This window comes from Zeugodacus cucurbitae, chromosome 4 (genome assembly GCF_028554725.1).
Source record: "Zeugodacus cucurbitae isolate PBARC_wt_2022May chromosome 4, idZeuCucr1.2, whole genome shotgun sequence".
In the NCBI taxonomy this organism is placed as follows: Eukaryota; Metazoa; Arthropoda; class Insecta; order Diptera; family Tephritidae; genus Zeugodacus; species Zeugodacus cucurbitae.
Genome location: NC_071669.1, coordinates 60,483,246 through 60,505,003, shown reverse-complemented (window position 1 = coordinate 60,505,003; position 21,758 = coordinate 60,483,246). Strand labels below are relative to the sequence as shown.

General features: G+C 34.9%; 1 protein-coding gene across 9 annotated transcripts in view; it reads right to left on the bottom strand.

Moving 5' to 3' along the window:
- The window catches only part of LOC105220763 (uncharacterized), a 254,578-nt gene that overhangs the window by 82,093 nt on the left and 150,727 nt on the right, over positions 1-21,758 (bottom strand). The gene's annotated exons all lie outside the window — the stretch shown is intronic.

The window sequence follows — 21,758 nt, the reverse complement described above, 5'->3', positions numbered from 1 at the left end:
ACAGTTCGTGTTGCCCTGCGTGTCCGACCACATTGAGACCTTGTATCCCTACTTGAAACGCATTATATACGCGGTGGTGCCGGCAGCAGAAATGTTTCCCGCCTATCTGATCTTCATTTACGCCTACAAGGATGCGCTGTGGCGATCTTTAGTGGTATTTTTCTTTCTAATTGTCGGCGCATTCGCGCTGCTCAAGTGGGCGATAGAAAGTTTACGAAATGTGGAGAAAATGAGAAATGGTCGTTGGTATGATTTAATCGAACTCTTCTGGAAGGTGCAACTCGGCGTACCCGTCGATTATTTCTCCAACACAAATACATTGCGTCTATTCCTTATGGCTTGGATACTCTTCAATTATGTGATGACAAGCATTTATTTCGCCAAGGTCGAGAGTATTTTCGTGCATGCCTCATACTATCCGGAAATCGATCGGCTCGACGATTTACATACGTTGAATGTGCCCGTATTTGGGGTACAAAACATATTCACGGCCATAGAACCGGCGCTAAAGCCAGCGCATTGGCGCACCATAGAGCAGCATGCGGTGCACTTACCACTGCAATTCTCCTCCTTTCAATTCGCTGTACCCCTAAGCAAGCGCAAACAATGGCGCGTTGCCTTTCTGCTACGCGGTGAAACTGCAAAGGATTTATTGGTGAAGACCTACGATGCCGAGCACAAGCGTCCGCGTTTTCATGTGGTCAAGGAGCATTTACACGCCATGCCGCAGACTTATCTATTGCCGAAGGGTTCACCATTTCGTCACAAGTTTGAACAGTTCGAGAGTCGTATCTTGGAGAGCGGTATTTTCGAGTATTGGTCACGCAGTGCTCTACATCAGCGCAATAATGTACATTCACCCAATTTGGAGGAGTTTCGTAATGAATTGCCGAATGATCTGAATTTCGAGCCGAAGGAAGTTGATACCAACGATGGTGAGGAGGAAAATGTGGTGCTAAATATGCGCATACTACAGGGTCCGTTCTATGTGTGGGGTTTCGGCATGCTGTTCAGCGGTATTGGTTTTCTGCTGGAGCATGCTCACTGCTGGTATTATAGACCACGAACATTTGTGGTTTAGGTGGAGATACAAAGTGGTATTTATTTACTTAATATATATATAAGAAAATTATGAAAGAAATGTATATTTTTTTGGAATCAGAATAACTTGAAACGAAATCTTAGGAAAAATTTAAAAAAATTATTTCGAAATCACAAAATCTAAATCTCTCACAGCAAATTAGAATCTTCTCATCTACTTATTTTCGCTTCATTTACTAAGCACTCAACTAATACCTGATGCCATCTCCATTAAGATCGAATTAAATAAGAAAATAAACAGAACATCAGTCAAATCTCCTTCAAACGCATCCAGACATTCGGACAGCCGGTGTGAAATATCCAAAATCATTGCCAGTGAATAAGGTGGAAACACATTATTATTAAAAGGAATTAAAAGTAATATTTAATTAAAAGGTGAAACATCTGCAGCAATCGCCACTATTAATTGAATGTAAACAAACTCAAATGGCTGTATATAAACAAATTATGTTTACATACAGAGATATGTAGATATGAATTAAGTCAAGGTCAGTTCAAGAATAATATAAACAGCCACAGAAATCATGCATACAATGTACAGACATATATGTGTGTATATATCTATATATATATTTATATGTATGTTGAAAAGATAACAATCGAAAACCAGTGTGAATTGCTGACAGTTTATAAATACTCAAGTGTTGATGGAAAGAATGGACATGTGAATGTGTACGGGTGTGTGGTTTTTGAGAATTGAACTTTGCAAATATATCTACAATGCAAATAAACATGTATGCTTATATAAATTTATAATTGTTGATGCCTACTAAAGCAAATAAACTGGACCATTTGAAATGTATGTATGCTATTAATTTATATTATTAATTGTCAGATGGCCTGTACATATTCTAGAGGATAATTGAAAGTGTTGTTAGAAATATAAATTGAATATTTTGAATTTTTTATATGCCTATAATATATTGATGACAATTTAACGCATAATTATTCTCAATTTATTATTTAATGAAGCAATTAATTAATTGCCCTATTAGTACTTAATTGATAACAAATTAATTATGAATTTTCAAGCAATTATTCACGGAGATCGAGAGTATACGTTGTGTTAGAGCATCATAGAAAGATGTGACAGAAAAATACTGAGTCCTCTGATTCAAAATCTTTAAAGTATTTCCCCAAAAGTCTGAAAAAGATCTGTGCTTAGTTCTCAAAGAAACATATTTATGAAAATTAGAAATTTATAAAAATCAGGTTATACTCGTAACGGTTCTAAATAACCAATATCTTTTTACGGGTTCGAAAGTGTGAAGCCTTGATGCCTGCCAATATGCCTATAATATACTGATGACAATTTAACTCACAATTATTCTCAATTTATCATTTAATTGAGCAATTAACTAATTGCCCAATTAGTATTAAATTGATAATAAAAATATTATGAGTTCTCAAGCAATCCCATCAAGATCGAGAGTGTACGTTGTATCAGAGTGTCATAGAAAGATGTGGCAAAAATACTAAATCCACTGAGTCAAAATCTTTAGAGTATTTCCCACAGGTCCCAAAGATCTGTCCTTAGGTCTCATAGAAACATATTTCCGAAATTTATAAAAATCAGGTTATACTCGTAAGGGTCCTAAATAACCAATATCTCTTTACGGGTTCGAAAGTGTAACGCCTTGATGCCTGCCAAATTGGCATTTGTTTCCTTCTTCATATCCTCATTTAAGTTAAATCTATCGTAAATTACAGTAGCAAAATCACTTTGAGATCAATAATTTGGGAACCATTGGATGAAATGTTATGGAACTGTGATAGTAAATTAATTAAGGTTAGTACTGTCTTCTACAAGAGTGTACAGCTACTGGCGTACGCCGATGATATCGATATCATTGGAAACAACACCCGCGCCGTTAGTTCTGCTTTTTCCAGACTGGATAAGGAAGCGAAGCGTATGGGTCTGGTGGTGAACGAGGACAAGACGAAATATCTCCTGTCATCAAACAAACAGTCAGCGCATTCGCGTCTTGGCTCCCACGTCACTGTTGACAGTCATAACTTTGAAGTTGTAGATAATTTCGTTTACCTGGGAACCAGCATTAACAGCAATAACAATGTCAGCCTGGAAATCCAACGCAGAATCACTCTTGCCAACAGGTGCTACTATGGACTAAGTAGGCAATTGAAAAGTAAAGTCCTCTCTCGTCGAACAAAAACCAACTCTACAAGTCTCCTATCATTCCCGTCCTACTTTACGGTGCAGAAGCGTGGACGATGTCAACATCCGATGAGACGGCACTAGGAGTGTTCGAGAGAAAGGTTTTGCGGAAGATTTATGGTCCCTTAAACATTGGCAACGGCGAATACCGCAGACGATGGAACGATGAGCTGTATGTGTTATTCGACGACATAGACAAAGTTCAGCGAATAAAAAAACAGCGGCTACGCTGGCTAGGTCATGTTGTTCGAATAGATGAAAGGGATCCAGCTCTGAAAGTATACGATGCAGTACCCGCTGGTGGAAGCCGAGGAAGAGGGAGACCTCCACTCCGATGGCAGGACCAGGTGGAGAGGGACCTGGCTTCGCTTGGTATAACCAATTGGCGCCAAACTGCCAGAAGGAGGGATACGTAGCGCGCTTTTTTGGACTCGGCTATAACCGCGTAAGCGGTGTCTACGCCAGTCAAGAAGAAGAAGAAGTACTGTAAGGCATGGGCAGAGGTGTTTTTCTTTGTGACGCGATCTCCTGATCTACTTAATTAGACCAAGTTAAGCAGTAACTTATATCTTGATTTCACTACCCCAAAAATTAATATATTCATAAATAAAATTACATACTGAGTCGCAATAGCTTTCTACCGGGAGGCGTTTCAAGTGTTTGATAAAATTTATCCTTTTCAAGATCTCAAAAATAACAAGTCTAACATAATGGTATGGATTAGAAACCAAGAGAAATTAATGAAATCATTAATCCTTTAGTCTCTTAAAATTATTAAAAATTTATAAATTTCTCTTTAAGTCATCAACTTAAAATAAAAAATATCTCACATTTTGATATGGAAAGCTCAACAGTTTATAACAAGTTTATGAAATTAATGTCAGTCTGCTTTTCTGACGCTTTAAACACATGTCCGATTTGTATTCACATATTTTTCGGTATGTCAGTATGAAAGCTTCGAAGAGCTACTCATATAAATTCACTTATGCAACTTTCGAAATGAAGGCAGCAAAATCATTCATTTCGGTAAAAAGTTGTATAACTAATATACAACATATATATGCATATGTATATTAATATGGATGAGTCCGCATTTGATAACCACACACAGAGCTTGACGTTTATGATTTGGTTAGTCAAATTTTATTTAATATACAACTCGGAAGCTTTACTTTTCCATCAAAAACTCAGTTTTAGTTAATACAATGCAGTTAAATTCAATTAGAACAAAGATAGTGTGGAGATGAATGCACATACATCCATACAAATGATATTTATATATTCGTATGAGTGTTGAGTAGAGCTTTTGAAAGCCTTTGTTCAAAATTTAAATTTCTGGTTAAACAAAACTAAAAGTGAAATTAAATTAATTTATGAGTCTAACAGAGTTTCATTTGGAATTATGAGGAAATTTAATTACTGTTATATAACTGTATACTGGCAGGATTATTTTAATAGAAAGTGGAAATAAAATAAATTAAGACTTCTCAGATGAAAGTCTTTTAGGCCAAGCTATACCAATGTGACATTTTCAAAAAATCGATTTTTTTTTATTTTTTGCTTATTCGATAGTTAATACTTTTAAAAATATGCTGTGAAAGCGGTAAGGTCCTTTCTTAAATAGTTTTTGGATGCCATCGTTCTAAAGAGCGACCGCTCTCATGCCGCCCTGTCGAAACTTTAAACGCGTTTTTCTCGAAACGACATTTCTGAAAACTGCTGACATCATAACTCAACGAGAGATTAACCGTTCGACTTAAAATTTAAACTGAATGTTCTTGAATATATTTCCTATACTCATACGGCCGGAATCATGTCAGCAATTGGGGACATGTTCTTTTGGTAAAAAAAAATTCACGAAAAACGCCTTAAATACAGAATTTTAATGTTTTTAAACCAGAGCGCCATCTAGCTTTTCGGGTGAATATCATTGAAGTACTAAATAAATTAGTAAGGATAAAAATGGAAATAAAACCCAACGAAACATTCGAAATTACTTAAATTTCTACAGAAATAAAAGCCAAAATTGGACCCGGCAACATTAAATAACAACAACAACAACTAACTTAAAAGTAGAAGTGTCTAGTGATAGCAGAAGAGTGACAGAGACTTTCGTCACTTGCCAAAATTTTCAACATTCTACAATGTAAATGTACCGGAAATAGTGCATACAATGTGTGAATATGTCTAAGAATAAATCTCAAACTCACATAAAATTAAAAACAAACAAAAAACCTAGAAACAATTACAAAGTTGTTTTTTTTTGCAAATTTTTTAGGTTATGTCAAATGCTGATTAATTTAATTTATTTACACTCTGGTTTCTAGTTCATTTCGGGCAGAGCAAGGATGTTTGGCTTGTTGGTTTTGATGCACATCGGTGCTCTTCCTTCAAGTACGAGATGTACTCTGGAGAAACCGGTACTATATATCACCTTTATTAAAACAGATCTATATTCATTAAGGGTTAAAGAACTATTGACTGGATGGAGAAGAGAAGAAAAAAAGCAGAGGACATTTCTCTGGGACCCATTCATCATAAGGTTTACAAAGCATATGAGAAGTATTGTTGATTCCGATACCTAAACAATTCTTCGATATTTACTAAGAACCCAGAGTACTGAGGTAAATATGATTCTTCGGACAACATTCTCCAATACCAAACGACTACTAATAGTCCATATGTCTTCAAAACTAGTATAAACACTATAGAGAGTCCTTTACCAACTCACAAGATCCACAACAAGTTGCAATGGCCGGCATGACAATGCAAAATTTTTGAAGAATTTAAAGTATCAGCTAATAATCGCGCCAATGCCACCAAATACTTGAATGTACACACGAGTATTAAAGTGTGTATGTAAATAGTATTCGAAGAGCTGCACACATAGACTCTACCAACAAAAAGTGCGAGCATCTGATCTAACAGCGCGCTCGTCGTACTTTACTACTGTCACAGTAGAAGTTTGTTGCAGCAAAGTCACCGAGGGGCGCGTAGAGAGGTGAAAGTATATACAAAGTTGGCAGCATTTGAGAAACTATTTTCGTGTTTTTATTTTCACTTTTTCTGTGCATTCCTTTTGACACAGACAGGCAAGAATTTACGCAAATTGACCAAAAGGGTGAATTTTTCGATTTTTGGCAGAATTTTCAAGGAGGAATATATTTGATAATAAAAGAAAACAACGAAGATAGAACTATTAAGTGTCACTTAATAAATTTCACTATTTATGGTGAGGTTTCCAATACTCAGATTTCAATAAGCTTAACTTTTTCAAAGTGAAAGTTGAGACATACGCCTGAGGGCTCCATAGTATCATAGATCATAAATCATATAGTATAAAGCTTGGTTAATAAAAAAAAAAAACTATAATATTTTGAGAAACCATGGATCTAAAAACTTCACCAAAGCTTTACCGACATAACAAAATTGTCATAGATCCATGAAATGGGCGTAGTTGATTTCTAAATTGATTTCCCGATCGATCTTATAGCGTTTTTAGACAACCATATTAATTAATCAATTCAAATTTTTATTGAGAAACCCTTTTTTGCCTTGTATACTGCCGGTTACTCGATAACCGATCAGCTGTTATATGTACATTTTTGTTGTTGCTTTTCATAAGAAGTTGGTAAGTTTCATCGGCTGTTTAATAATTTTTAGCAGCGACATCTGCCGTAGCTTTTTTTATCAGCTTATCACAGACAAAGAACGTATATCGTACGTCTTTACCATACCTTCAAGAGATTGATATGTGACAGTTTATACAATTGTTGAGAAGTAAACAATATGAGAAATTTGATTAAATTTGAGAATTCATACACCAAATCTACTCGTGTCTTCATGTACATAATCAAATGAAGCAATAAAAAAAAAATAACAAAAAATATGATTAAACTCAGCTAGTCTCTTCCATAGCAGATTAGAATTAGCTTCGCACATAAATAAACATATTTTAAAAAATATGACGTAAAAGTCATAAACTTTCGCACAAATCAGTCAAAAATTTAATTGGAATATATACTCATCTCTTCTTGAAACAAAATGAAAAAAAAAACATAAATAACAACTAATCAAAGAAATCATTTTTTCACTTAATTATTTAACACTATCAAAAGTTCGGCGACCTTCGCCTCTTGTTTTCGGCTCGTGCAGCCAGCCATCAACGTGCGGATAACGCTCGATCATCAGCAAAAGCGGCAAATTGAAATTGATTTCCGCCCGTTGCACACGAACACACCCGCACGCTGGTGATTTTTGATTTGTGATTTCAGTAGTAAATTGGCGGACTTAGTCATTCATTAATTTTTACACCAAAAAAAAATGGTATACAGTTATAAATTTCAATATATTTTTTTGTATAAATTAATGCAAGATTTATTAGTTTTATTTGAGAAAAAAAAATTTAAAAATGTACGCTTAGAGGGGGTGTCAGCTCACACATTTGCAGTTGTGTCTGTATTGTCTGAAGTGCAAAGAAACGTGCGAATTAAAGTGGAACACGCACAATTAAAACAATTAAAGCACTCTGACACAAATTAGCGCTTCAATTAGTCGACACAGAAGTTGCTAAATGCGGAAAAAAAATTTTATGAATTAAAACAAAAAAAAAAAATGTTTTAGAATAACTGCCATGGATATATAAATACAGCACTCTTCTGCTTTAAGTCGCCATTACAACGGATAATGACAATTTTTAGCATAATTATGTCTATATGTAAGTGCCAATAAACTTCTTTAAATGAGTACATACATACATATGTATATTTAATTACACGCAGCCGCCACCACTATGGGGGTCAAGAGGTTAAATTAATTAAAAAATTTAATGCTGCTGACAAATGATCTTCAAACTGTTCAGTTTATGTATGATTAGAGTATGTTTAAGTACATATGTATGTTAGTATATACACTGGTGGCCACATAATTAGGGACAAAATAAAGTTGAGTAAAACACGCGTTTCAGTTCAATGTTTTTAGCACTAAATTGTCGCCTAGAGACCCACTGTAAATTGCAACGGTATATTATAACTGTGCTCAAAAATGTAGCACATTTTTGAGTGACAAATTTAGACACTTTTACTAAAATTCGGCGGTTTGATGAATTTATTGTATTTTGAGTGTGCTGGTGCTTGGTCACATAATTAAGGACACCAATTTTTTTTATTGGAATTTTTATTATTTTAACACAAAAACTTGCGGTAAGTTGTATAAATCATTTGTATATTAACTAAATATTCAATATCAAATAAAATAACTGTTAGATATGGGTCGAAAAAAGAGTTGTACTCCAGAATTAAGGAAAATGATTATTTACAAGTACGTGAAGGAAAAAATGTCCATTAGAGCCGTAGCGAAGGAACTTTTATGCTCAAAATCAATGGTTCACAATGCTTTGATTCATTACGGAGGACAGGGAGTAAAATAAAAAAAAAAACGGCCCAGAAAAACTACTTCAAACGACGATTGTGTAATTTGTAGAGTTTGCAAGGCGAATCCTTTTTTAACTTCCAGGCAAATTCTTGGCACGATAAAGGATCAACTGACCAACGATGTATCAACACGAACCATCAGATGTCGTCTTCTTGAATCGCAAGAAAAAAACCGCACGTATCAAACAAAAACTTAAAGAGTCGTATTAAATTTGCAAAGGAGTATATCGGAAAACCCTTAGATTTTTGGAAACAAATACTGTTGAGCGATGAATCAAAGTTTAATTTATTTGGTTCAGATGGGAAACAATTTGTTCGTTAAATTTTCAATAAATCTATACTTTAGAAGATAATAAAAATGGTAACTGAAGCTTAAAAAATATGTTGCTTTTAAATTATAAAATAAACCAATATTTTAAAAGAAAACGGAGTGTCCTTAATTATGTGACCACCAGTGTATATATACATATGTAAATGCTTATCTGCAAACATACATATATGCATGTATGTATATTGAACAAAAACAAAAGGTTGTTGAACTTTCGAAAATATTTTAGTATTTCTAAAGCGTGACAAAAAACCTTGAAAAAACTAAAAAAAATAAAACATTACATGATGATTATGAAAAAATATATATTTATGCGTTGCTAACGGTGTATTTATAGAAATATTAAGCTTTGCTCTAGCATGCTAATTTTTACAAGAAAATATTCGAAATATCAGCAAATCGATTTTTCACATTTTTTTAGATTAGTGAAGTCTCTAACAGCGTTTTTATACAGGAGCTAATTGATCAATTAACCGGCCTCTGTTCGATTAAAACGCTTATTAAGATCGATTTACCATACAAAATAAAATCTACATTAATTTTTAATTGAATTTTAATCGACTTGAAAATCAAATGCAACTCTGCGACAAAGACGTACGATATACGTTCTTTGTCTGCGATTGGCTGAATTTGTTGATAAAGAAAAGCTACGGTAGATGTGGCTGCTAAAAATGTTAATCAGCTGATGAAACTTGCCAACTTCTTATGAAAAGCAAAAACAAAAATGTATAACAGCTGATCGGTTATCGAGTAGCCGGCAGTATAAAAGACAAAAAAGGGTTTCTCAATAAAAAATTTAATTGATGAATTTATTGTAGTAAGATTTTCTAACATCTAAATTTAATAAAAGTGAATTCGCATGAACGAGTATAATTTCCCTCAAAACGAACTAATTGTGTGTCAGAAATTGGCTGTAAGTGCAGTAAATTACTCTCACATCCAATTCAAAAAGCTCTTATTACTTTCCTTTCAAAACAAGAATCCTTGGACTGCGAAGGTTTGCCGAATTCCAAAAAAAAAATTATTGTTAGAGAATATACTAAACAGATAGCGTATAAAAGACCGTTACATTTAAAGAAACATGGACCTGTCATTATGACTCCAAAATGAAACACTAACCGACTAAAAGGAGTAGTTAAAGAGGTTCGAATATGAACATTCTTCTTCGAGGTAAATCAGTCAACATGTTATCAATTTCCACTTAAAGTAACGTGAACCAATCACTTAATAATACATCAAGACTTTATCAGGTGGAAGTATCCGAATATGTAAAGGAAACGAACAACAGAGGACGAAACAATTGTTAAGTGTTCAAAAACAGTCGAACAAAATACAAGTCAGACAAAGATATCACCAAGTTCCAACAGATCAAACTACCAATTCAGAAAGCTCTGAACTAAACCGATACTAAAATAAGTTCCACACGAACAGATACCAAGCAAATAATCCTGTCATTAGGGCTCCAAAATTAAACACTAACCGACTAAAAGCAGTAATCCAGTTAAAGAGATTCGAATATGAACTCTTTTTTGTTTTTTGTTTTTTCGAAAGTGCTGAACTGTAACTTTTCACTTATAGTCACGTGGACCAATCACTGAATAATACATCAAGAAATTTTCAGATTGAAGTATTTGAAAATTCAAAGGAAACGAATAATCGAAGACGAAAAGAAAATTAAGTGTTCAATAACAGTCGACCAAAGATATCTCCGAGTTCCAGCAGATCAAACTAATTTCGAAAGTTTGTTCGAAACCTCAGACTCTCTTTGAATTTGAATAAAGCTTCTCAATTATTCGAACTTTTTATAAATCGCAACAGAAGGATATCATTTCTAGATAAGATTGTTGAGTTCTGGTCATTTTGTGCTCAGAAAACGCATTCGCATTCGAAATTTCGAAGCCAAAAACTACAACAGAAGTTCAAAAACTGTGTAGTATTGAGCTTTTACAAAATGAAAATTATAGCAAATCGGTTTTAAATCACGCCAGTGTGTTCTATTATACTACATTTTTAAAATGGAATTTCTGGTAAAATGGTTCCAAGTGGCTCATTTTGGTCTCAGAACACGTACTCTCATATCGAAATTTCGAAGCCAACAACTACAATAGAGGCTGTAAAATCTTTATTAGTGAATTTTTACGAGATCAACAACACAAACCATGCAGAGATCGGTTCTAGATCCCCACAGTATGTATATAAAACTTTTAAATAGGAATTTCTGGACAAAATTGTTCCAAGAAAGTGTGCTATATTTCGAAACAAATGCCTTCATTCGATAATTACACAATCTTATTAGTAGAACGTGCTGTATTTAAGACGAGTCATGGTCACAGATTAAAAGTGTTTGAATGTTTAAAATGCATTTGTAAATACCATAAGTTATTAGAGAACACATGCCAAATCGTTTGAAAATATATAAATGCATTGCATGTTCGAAAAGTATTTAGGTTGCAATATTTTCGATGAAGCAATTAAGCGTTTTTCGCTTCAACATTTTTGCAATCAACATAAGCAACATCTGGAAATTTGATTGAATTAGTGCGAAATTGGAATATCAAAATAGCGGTATTCTGCATAAATTCGCGAACACATTTATTTATGGAAGACATTTCGCAAAATACAGATTACTAAGCAGATTTACGAAAATTAGCAATTTTTTTTTAATTTATTTTTGAGGCAATTCAATTCATTTTCAGGGATTTTCACATCAAACAGTACTAATCAATGACGCTGGCGATCGATGGCACTTTGGCAATCGAATGTTTTTCTCAATGAAAACACACACAAATCGAAGAAGAAGATGAATCGTCAGATAATGCAATGCCATTGAAGACAAAAAGCGGCGGCAAAAACACTTTTTTATTTTATTTTATTTATTTTTTTGTCAGATCACTTGACTTTGCTTTTACTTTTCCACTTTTTTACACGCAATTTGCCGATATGCGTGTGCACTACACATTATTCTATATACACAACACATACATACGAGAGTTCGTGGCGGCACAAGCCGATTTGATATTGCGAAAATGCACAATGATTATTTTTATATCTTTAGTTGTTGTTGTTTTCTCTTTATTTTATTTTTTGTTTTCTATTTATCAACGAAGTCAAAAGCGTACGGATCGCGTGCGTTCAGAGACACATCCGAACGATCGAAATTGTGTGCGCGCAAATACAGTTAGCGTCCGACTGAAAGTGCTGCAGTCAGGCAATTTGCCGAATGCCGGTGGCAAACGAGAGCACTAACGCTTTGGCGAATGCTGCCGAACAGCAGACACAACACAGCACACAACAACTTCCTGTGCAGAAGATGCAGGGCGATGATCGCCAAGTGATCTTGCAAACATATGCTACAATGTGGAGCTGAGAGCTTAGTGGACCACACGAAGTACACGACGGTGTGCAGACGGTTTAGAATCTCTCATTGGCATTGTGCCCAGCATTTGCCGGCTACGAAGGCATGAGCAGTTTTAGACAAAGTATTCTACTCTAGTATGCAATGTTGGAGTAATGGAAAGCGGAGCCGAGTGTATGGAAAATGTGGAGCATTAGGGACAAGTGAGTTGAAAGCAAGAGACTTCAAAAAGAAGAAATAATAAAGTGCAAACTGCAGACGCAGCAAAAAAGGGGTGTTGCAGTACTTGGGAAGCTGCAAGTGTAAGCGCACACTGTTGTGCTAATTTATTGTTCTCAGCAATGAGCGACAAATGCACAGCACGTACTCCCAAGTCTTAATTGTCTGAACGCTACTACCGAGTTGCAAATATTTGGCGCGTGGACTAAGTAAAGTGGAGGTCAGTTGATATTATGAGTACTTAGAGAACAACAGAAAGAATTATATATGTATGTATGGAAATATAAAAAGAAAAATAAATGAAATTAAAAATTATATCATTTATAAATAAAAACTAAAACATTTAATTAATTATAAACAAAAATTAATATCATATTATAAATAAAAAAAATACTTTTGATGAGAAATAATTTAAAAAGTAAGTCAATTTGAAAAAAAAAAAAAAAATAAATTTGTATATTCAAACAAGTAAGGAAGGGCTAAGTTCGGGTGTAACCAAACATTTTATATTCTCGCAATTTATATTTTTATTAAGATAACACACAATTTGACCCATATATTCGGCACAAAGTCCAATAGAATAACGAGTATCCTCATATATAGTATATAGGCTGAAGTAATTCCTGAACCGATTTCAGGCATTTTCATCACCGAAGTACAATATATTTAAGACGATATGCTCACCTGATTCTGCTTAGATAGCTCACATATTAACCGTTATTTCGCATATAAGACAAGCGTCTTTTTGAAAAGCGTATAATTAAGTAGTATATGGGAGCTAGGGGAAGTTATGACCCGATTTTAATAATTTTTGGTACATAAGAAAAAGATTCCCTCTGATTAAAATTAAAATATCTGGTCGATTTAACGACATTTTCGGTGAACATTTACCCTCAGGCACTGAATTCTTCACGGTCGATATCCGGGGCCTTGAAAAGTTATGATCAGATTTCGACAATTTTTCCACAACTGAAGCCATAGATGACATACCGTATTTGTGTAAAGTTTTATTCCGCCATCTTCATCAGTTCCTTATGTACATATATACTATAAAGTGAAGGAATCAGTTGGAATTCAAAATTGAGTTATATGGGAAGTAAGCGTGGTTGTGAATCGATTTCGCCCATTTTACATACATGTCATCAGGGTGTTAAGAAAGTATTATGTACCGAATTTGATTGAAATCAGTCGAGTAGTTTCGGAGATACAGTTTTTGACCCATAAGTGGGCGAAACCGCGCCAATTTTTCATTTTTTTTGTTTAATATGAATTTAGCTCTTCTCTGCCATTTCTTCTGTAAAATTTTGTGTTTCAGATGTTTTAAGTTAGTGAGTTAATTAACGCACTTTTAGTAATTTCCAACCTAACCTTTGTATGGTATTTTCAATACCAACAACAAAAATAATAATAATTAAGCAAAAAAATTCAATATACAAAAAATTATAATAATAATTAAAAAATGTGTTGGTAATAAAAAAAGCACATGATCAATTATATAAAAAAAGGAAAAAAGTATTTACTACCAACAAAAAACTTAATATGATTCACAAAAAAAAAGAAATCGGGGCACATATTCTAATTTTAATACACACTTATGTATCTACATTAGGGTGGCCCTTATTTTCCAAAGTATTCCGATTCTCCATCGCACCCCTAGAAATATGCGAATAGCCCAAAAACTAGTATATACAAAGTTTTGGGTCAATCAAAAAAGGTTTAGAGGTTGCGCAAGGAGCTTGAAATCCTGAAAAATTAAGAATTTTTGCCATTTTTTTGTCTCAGACTTCCATATTTCAAAGCCACACTATCCCTTACTGGTTTTCCATACCGTAATAAGATAATAAGAATAACATTAGAACCGTTATAACGGTATATCACGATCATGCGACGCTTGAGAATGTTGCACACATTCAATTTACTTTCATATTTGTATTTCTGTAACTCTATCATCAATCGAGCGATTTTTAAGATTGTGGTAATTTTGGAAAGGTAATAAAATGCAGATCTTATTACGTAATGGAAACCAGATAGTGTGGCTTTGAAATATGGAAGTCTTAGACATAAAAATGGCAAAAATTCTTAATTTTTCAGGATTTCAAGCTCTTTGCGCAACCTCTAAACCTTTTTTGATTGAACCAAAACTTTGTATATACTAGCATATTTCTAGGGGGTGCGATCGAGAATCCAGAAACTTTTTTTCTCCTCCATACAACTAAGGGCCACCCTAATGTACATACATCTGTATATTCTTAATTACCGTGCCAAATGGCTAAGCAATCACAAATGGACGCCAGACAAAAAGACGTGTCATTTCCTCCAGCCCTCACAGTTAGCACCTACGCCACACACTCGCTAAAATTTCAAAATACCTACATATATATATACAGACTCGTGAGCTAAAAAATTTAAATGAACTTCGACGAAAACGCAATTTGGCAACACGTTCGTGCGCACAGTCAGGCAGCAGAAGAGGCGACCATTTCATAAAGTGTCTATATGACTGTTTTTAGCGTGAGATTTTTAAAGTTTTTGCACGAAAACACAATTTTTTTAAATAAAGAATTTGGATTCGGTGTTTCTAAGCAGAAAATAATACCGAACGCAGCCTCACACGACCTTTCGAAAAAATACACGAACATTTGTTATTGCAATATTTTGTGAAAATTGTGAAAATTTGAAATCTTCTGACGTCAGCAAGTAACCATCCGTCAACAGGCGAATATGATCGCCACTTTGGTGTGAGTGTTCTCGCTGGCGGCTGACAGCTGACGCGACCACACACACACACACTGACTCGTATTATTGATCGTGCCCCACTGGAAAGAGGACAACATGTGCACGTCAAATACAACAAAAACTGTTGTACAACAACGCGAAAGCCAAATGATGATAGCAGCGACTGTATCATAGACGACGTGTTGTACTCGAGTGCTAACACTTGGCATATTAGAAATTTGTCATGGTCAACGAAATGTAAGGCAATGCGGGCGGCATGAGAATGTTTCAACATTTTGAGAAACGAGAAATGAGATTCTTAAGTAGCTGATAATTAATGGCTGATCATTAAAAGTTTAATATTAAAATGTTTTTCGTACTATATTTATAATAAAAATAAATTTGAATTTTTTTATTACTAAAAACCCATATTAGCCATAATATTCAAGTAGTAGAAGTTCCAAATACATGAAGAGCAGATGAGGATGCAAAAAAATATTATTCAGATATATCTACTGAGATGAGATCTTGAGACCAAATGAGCTCCTGAGGCCAAGGGAGATCGAGAGACCAAATGAGATCGTAAGGCTAAATGAAATCTTGAAGCCAAATAAGATACGGGGACCAAAAGATTTTCGGAGATCAGATTAGTTACAAAGACCAGATGTGATCCAGAGAGAGATCCTGAAATCGATTGGGATCGAGAGATCCTGAACCTACATGAAATCCTGAGGCCAAATAATATCCGATGAGATCCTGAAACCAATTGGTATCGAGAGATCCTGAATCTACATGAAATCTTGAGGCCAAATAACATCCGGAGACCAAATGATATCCTGAGACCACTTGGGATCAAGAGATCTTGAAGTTAAATGAGATCGCGCAACGAAATGAGATCCGGAGACTAAATGAAATCCTGAGGCCAAATGAGATCCGGAGCCTAAAAGATATCCTGAGACCAAATAAGATACAAAGACTAGATGAGACCCTGAGGTTAAATGAGATCCTGGGACCAAATGAGATCTTAAAGCTAAATGAAATTCTGAGACCAGATAAGATACAAAGACCAGATGAGATCCTAAGGTTAAATGAGATCCTGGGACCAAATGAGATCTTAAAGCTAAATGAAATTCTGAGGCCAAATAATATCCGGGGACCAAATGAGATACAAAATCAATTGGGATCGAGAGATCCTGAACCTACATGAAATCCGGAAACCAATTGGGATAGAGAGATCCTGAAGCTAAATGAGATCGCGCAACCAAATGATATTCTGAGGCCAGATAGGTTACAAAGACCATATGATATTCTGATACTGGATAACGTACTAAGACCAGATGAGATTTTATAGACCTCCTGCTAATATAATTTGGGAAATATGTCAGATATTGTAACCCTGTACCTCATAGGCAGTTAAGAAGTGAGACAAGATTCAGTTTACCAAGTTAGGTTTACTTTAAGAAAACTGATGAGGAGCAACGATTTATATAGTGAAATAAATGAAGTCTCCTGAAGTAGGATCGCAACTAAGAATTATATAAAATTTATTTTTTATACCTTAAAAGCAGGGATGAAATTATAAATTCTATATAAATTATAATGCAAAGTCAACTATCAGCAAAATCAAATTCATAAAATAATACGATTTTATAACAGAACTCTGGATAATATTTATGGCTCCCCACTACTTCTCAAAAAATTAAAAATTCGCAACGGAAGCACACCAAGCGCTATCTAAAGTGAAAAACTGTAAGCTTTGAAAGCTCAATAGCAAATATCTCTACTCGCCAACTATTATACGCTCATATAAGAAAAACTCTCCAAACAGCTAAACTCACACAATAGAAAAGCTTTGTGAGAGACAAAGTGAGCATAAAGAGAGCGTGTAGAGTTTGCACATACACATAAACTCTCCAACACACACAGCCTCGTTAAAATGTGAAAAGAAGACCGGCAAAGCTTTTAATTTTGTCTGCCACACAAACATTGTAATAACAACAAAAGTAATGAGGTGAATAACTGTAATAAATGGAAAAATTATTGTTATTGGCTATTGTTGTTGTTAAAGCGAAGCGTGTGGGAGGGCGTATCAAGTGGGTGGAAAGCCGGTTGTTAATAAAAGGCTTCACGAAATGTGATGAAAATCAATAAAAAAAAATTTGTAAAGGAAAATGTATTTGTTTCTTTCGCTCTATCCCTTGTTTGCTCTCTCTCTCTCTTATGATTCATGTTTATTTAAATTTTATATTTTTTGTTGAATTTACCAGCGAACTTTTATCTTATCAAAATTGGAAATCATCGCGGTTTTTTACGACTTGCAAGGTAAAATGGAAACTGCAAATATTGTTGTTGTTGTTTTATGGATATGAAACTTAAAATTTATAAGATTGTTGTTAATAAGTTGAAGTTTCTCAGAGAAAAGGTGATAACTTTTCAAAGTACAAGGGTCTAGAAAAGTTCAGTTTGGAATTGTTTCTGAACTTTCAATCCCAACTATCGGGCATACCAACTCGATATATTATAAATATGCACGTAGAACTATTCTGACTGAAAACTGGAACAGTAGTTTTTACTAAAGATATTCAATTGTTAATTCAAGAGAGCGATTTGTAAAGAAAATTCGTTCATCGTAACTATCAACTAATAATCGTTAGTTTGGCATACATTTTCATCGATATTCGATAGTCACCGCTTTACACAGAATCACAAGTTCAAGAATTTAATATCTAATATGTAACTCACTAGGATTTGGGGACCGCATAAGTCTGAGAGATTTATCGACGAAACAAATCCAGACCAAGTTATTAAAGTGAAAAGTTAAAACAAATAAATAAAACTAAAGTAAAAACAAGTAAGGACGGGCTAAGTTCGGGTGTAACCGAACATTTTATACTCTCGCAATTTATTTATTTAACTTTAATAATATTATACAATACACAATTTGACCCACATATTCGCCATATATATTGTATAAAGTCCATTGAAAGTTGGAAACCATAATATTAGGTTAGAAGCACCGAGGTCCTCGAGTTCGATATATGGGGCCTTAAAAACCTATGGTCCGATTTCGGCGATTTTTAGAATAGGGCTGCCACACTATAAACATAGTATTTGTGGAAAGCTCTGCACCGATATCTTCACTAGAGTTTACTTTATATATTGTAAAGTAAACGATTCAGATCGTCTTCAAAGTTCTAGTATATAGGAAGTAGGCGTTGTTGTGAAACAATTTGGCTTATTTTCACAACATATCATTGGGATGTAAGGAAACTATTACAAATCAAGTTTCATTCTAATCGGTCGAGTAGTTCTTGAGATATGGTTTTTGACCTATAAGTAGGCGACGCCACGCCCATTTTCCATTTTGTAAAAAAAATCTGAGTGGAGCTTCCATCTGCCATTTCTTATGTGAAATTTAGTGTTTCTGGCGTTTTTCGTTAGTGAGTTAACCCACTTTTAGTAATTTTCAACCAAACCTTTGTATGGGATGTGGGCGTGGTTATTATCCGATTTCTTTCATTTTTGGACTGTATTAGGAAGTGGCTAAAAAAACGACTTCAGGAAGTTTGGTTGATATAGTTCAATTAGTTTACGAGATATGTACAAAAAACTTAGTAGCAGGCGGTGCCACGCCCACTTCTCCAAAAAAAATTACATCCAAATATACCCCTTCATAGTGTGATCCTTTGTACCAAATTGTATTTCCATAGCTTTATTTATGGCTTAGTTATGGTACTCGGTTTTCGCCATTTTGTGGGCGTGGCAATGGTCCAATTTTGCCCATTTTCGAAAGCAACCTCCTCAAGGTGCCAAGGAATACGTGTTCCAAGTTTCGTTAAGATATCTCAATTTTTACTCAAGTTATCCGTTGCACGGAAAGACGGACAGACGGACGGACAGGCAGACATTCGGATTTTGACTCGTCTCGTCAGCCTGATCATTTTGATATATATAACCCTATATCTAACTCGTTTAGTTTTATGACTTACAAACAACCGTTAGGTGAACAAAACTATAATACTCTCTTAGCAACTTTGTTGCGAGATTATAAAAATCGATTTCCTCCGTTTCTGGATCCGGTTTTATAATAAATTTCACCCGAGTTTCAAATAAAACTTCCAAAAACCTCATTGAAACTCCGTGTGCAAACTTTGAAACCATATTATGTAATAACGTACCTCTCATATAGAGTTCCATAATGAAGTCTGTTCTATCTCACACAAAACAGTCACCAAAAGAATCATTCCACCGCACATACAGATACAGTTATTGTATTGAAAATCATTTTTACTTAACAATTACAATGTAGACACGCTTTACATGTTACTAACTCTTTATGTAATCTGCTGCTGCTTTCATACACATACGCAGACTTTGGTTACTTTCATTCATTCATATAAATAAATAAAATTTCTTTCATTTATTCTTCCTTCCCCTGCTCACTTCTCAGATCATCCATAGTCAGGATATAATTTCAGCTTACTTGTATGTATTTGTATTAATGCAAGCAAAAACTTTTAATAACATAAGCTTACGGATAAACGCTTGGCGACCGCACACACGAACACGCATCAGTAGACTTCCAAATAAAATCATTTATATTTCATACATACATATGTACATATGTATATACCATGTACATGATGGAACGGGATATAAAAACTTTGTTGCCACATTGTAAATATTTATACGAGTAATGTACGTGCATATAGTATTTATGATATGTTTATTCTGCCTATACGAGAGTGAATTGATAAGAGTGTGGGTTTTTTGATACAATTTTTGTCTTAGGTATGATTTTTCACCATTTGAAATAATCTTAGGGTCTCACAATAAAAATTGATTGTTTTAGAAAATATTAAAAAAACCTATGTTGACTAGGATTAGTATTTGAAATAACTTGGAAAATACTCTTCATATGAGGTATGTTCAAAAAATAACGGGAATTTTAATGCATTTATTCTTAATCATTAATGTTCCCCAGAACGGGTGAAAACGACACCATGGATAAGCCAGCCGGCGGAAGACCTGTGACGACGAATACCGATCAAATCATGGAAAACCTCGAGTTAGACCGACATGTGGCATCTCGTGACATCACCCAGGAGATGGGAGTTAGTCATCAAACCATTTTAAACCATCTGCAGAAAGCTGGATACACAAAAAAGCTTGATGTTTGGATGCCGCATGATTTGACGCAAAAAAACCTTCTGGACCGAATCAACGCCTGCGATATGCTACTGAAGCTGTACGAACTCGACGCATTTTTGAAGCGGATGGTGACTGGCGATGAAAAATGAATCACATACGACAATATCAAGCGAAAACGGTCGTGGTCGAAGGCCGGTGAATCGTGCCAAATAGTGGCCAAGCCGGAATTAACGGCCAGGAAGGTTTTGCAGTGTGTTTGATGGAATTCGAAGAGAATCATCCACTATGAGCTGCTCCCATATGGCCAGACGGTTAATTCTACCATCTACTGCGAACAACTGGACCGTTTGAAGCAGGCGATCGACCAGAAGCGTCCAGAATTGGCCAACAGGAAGGCTGTAGTGTTAAATCAGGACAACAGCAGACCACACACTTCGTTGATGACTCGTCAGAAGTTACGGGAACTCGAATGGGAAGTTTAATCGCATCCACCATATAGCCAGGACATAGCCACCACCACCTGTTCTTGTCCATGGCGAACGCCATTGGTAGTGTAAAGTTGAACTTAAAAGAGGCTTGTGAAAAGTGGCTGTGCGAGTTCTTCGCAAATAAAGAGGATGGCTTCTACGAGTGGGGTATTATGAAGTTGTCGTCTAGATGGAAACGGATTATCGAACGAATCGGCGCATATTTGAACTAAATCCGATCACTATAACACTTTTTATTAAGCATTGAATAAAGAGCAAAAAAGTGGAAAGGAAATATTTACCCACCTAATATGAAGGGGTCTATAGTTTTTGGAACTACTATATCATCCAGTAACACCTGATTATAATTTTTAATATATACTATTTCTGAAAAAAATCTAAAGTAGATCCTCTGAGTAACATTAGAAAAAATCCTTATTATTTTAAAGACTTTCTGGGTTAGTTGACAAAAAGGAGTCGAGAACAACGAACCATAAGTGCTGCACTTAAGCCATCTTTGTGGATCTTTATGCTCCTGAGTAAGTCCCAAACACCATTCAACAAATCGGAGGATTTGATAAATTCTTAAACTTCTTCCAATCTAACTAACCATTGCTTTTAAATTGGAACATTTCTAACCTGGCATTGTGCATTTTAAATTGTTATTAAACCTAACCTCAAATTATTTTTCACAGTGTACAGTGCAATGCACGCTAACTGACTGTTGTGTGCGAGTGCTTATATGTGGCGGTGTTAAAAAGCGCGAATGCTTAATCAGAAACGCATCATTGCAAGCGGCGGAATTCTTAATCTG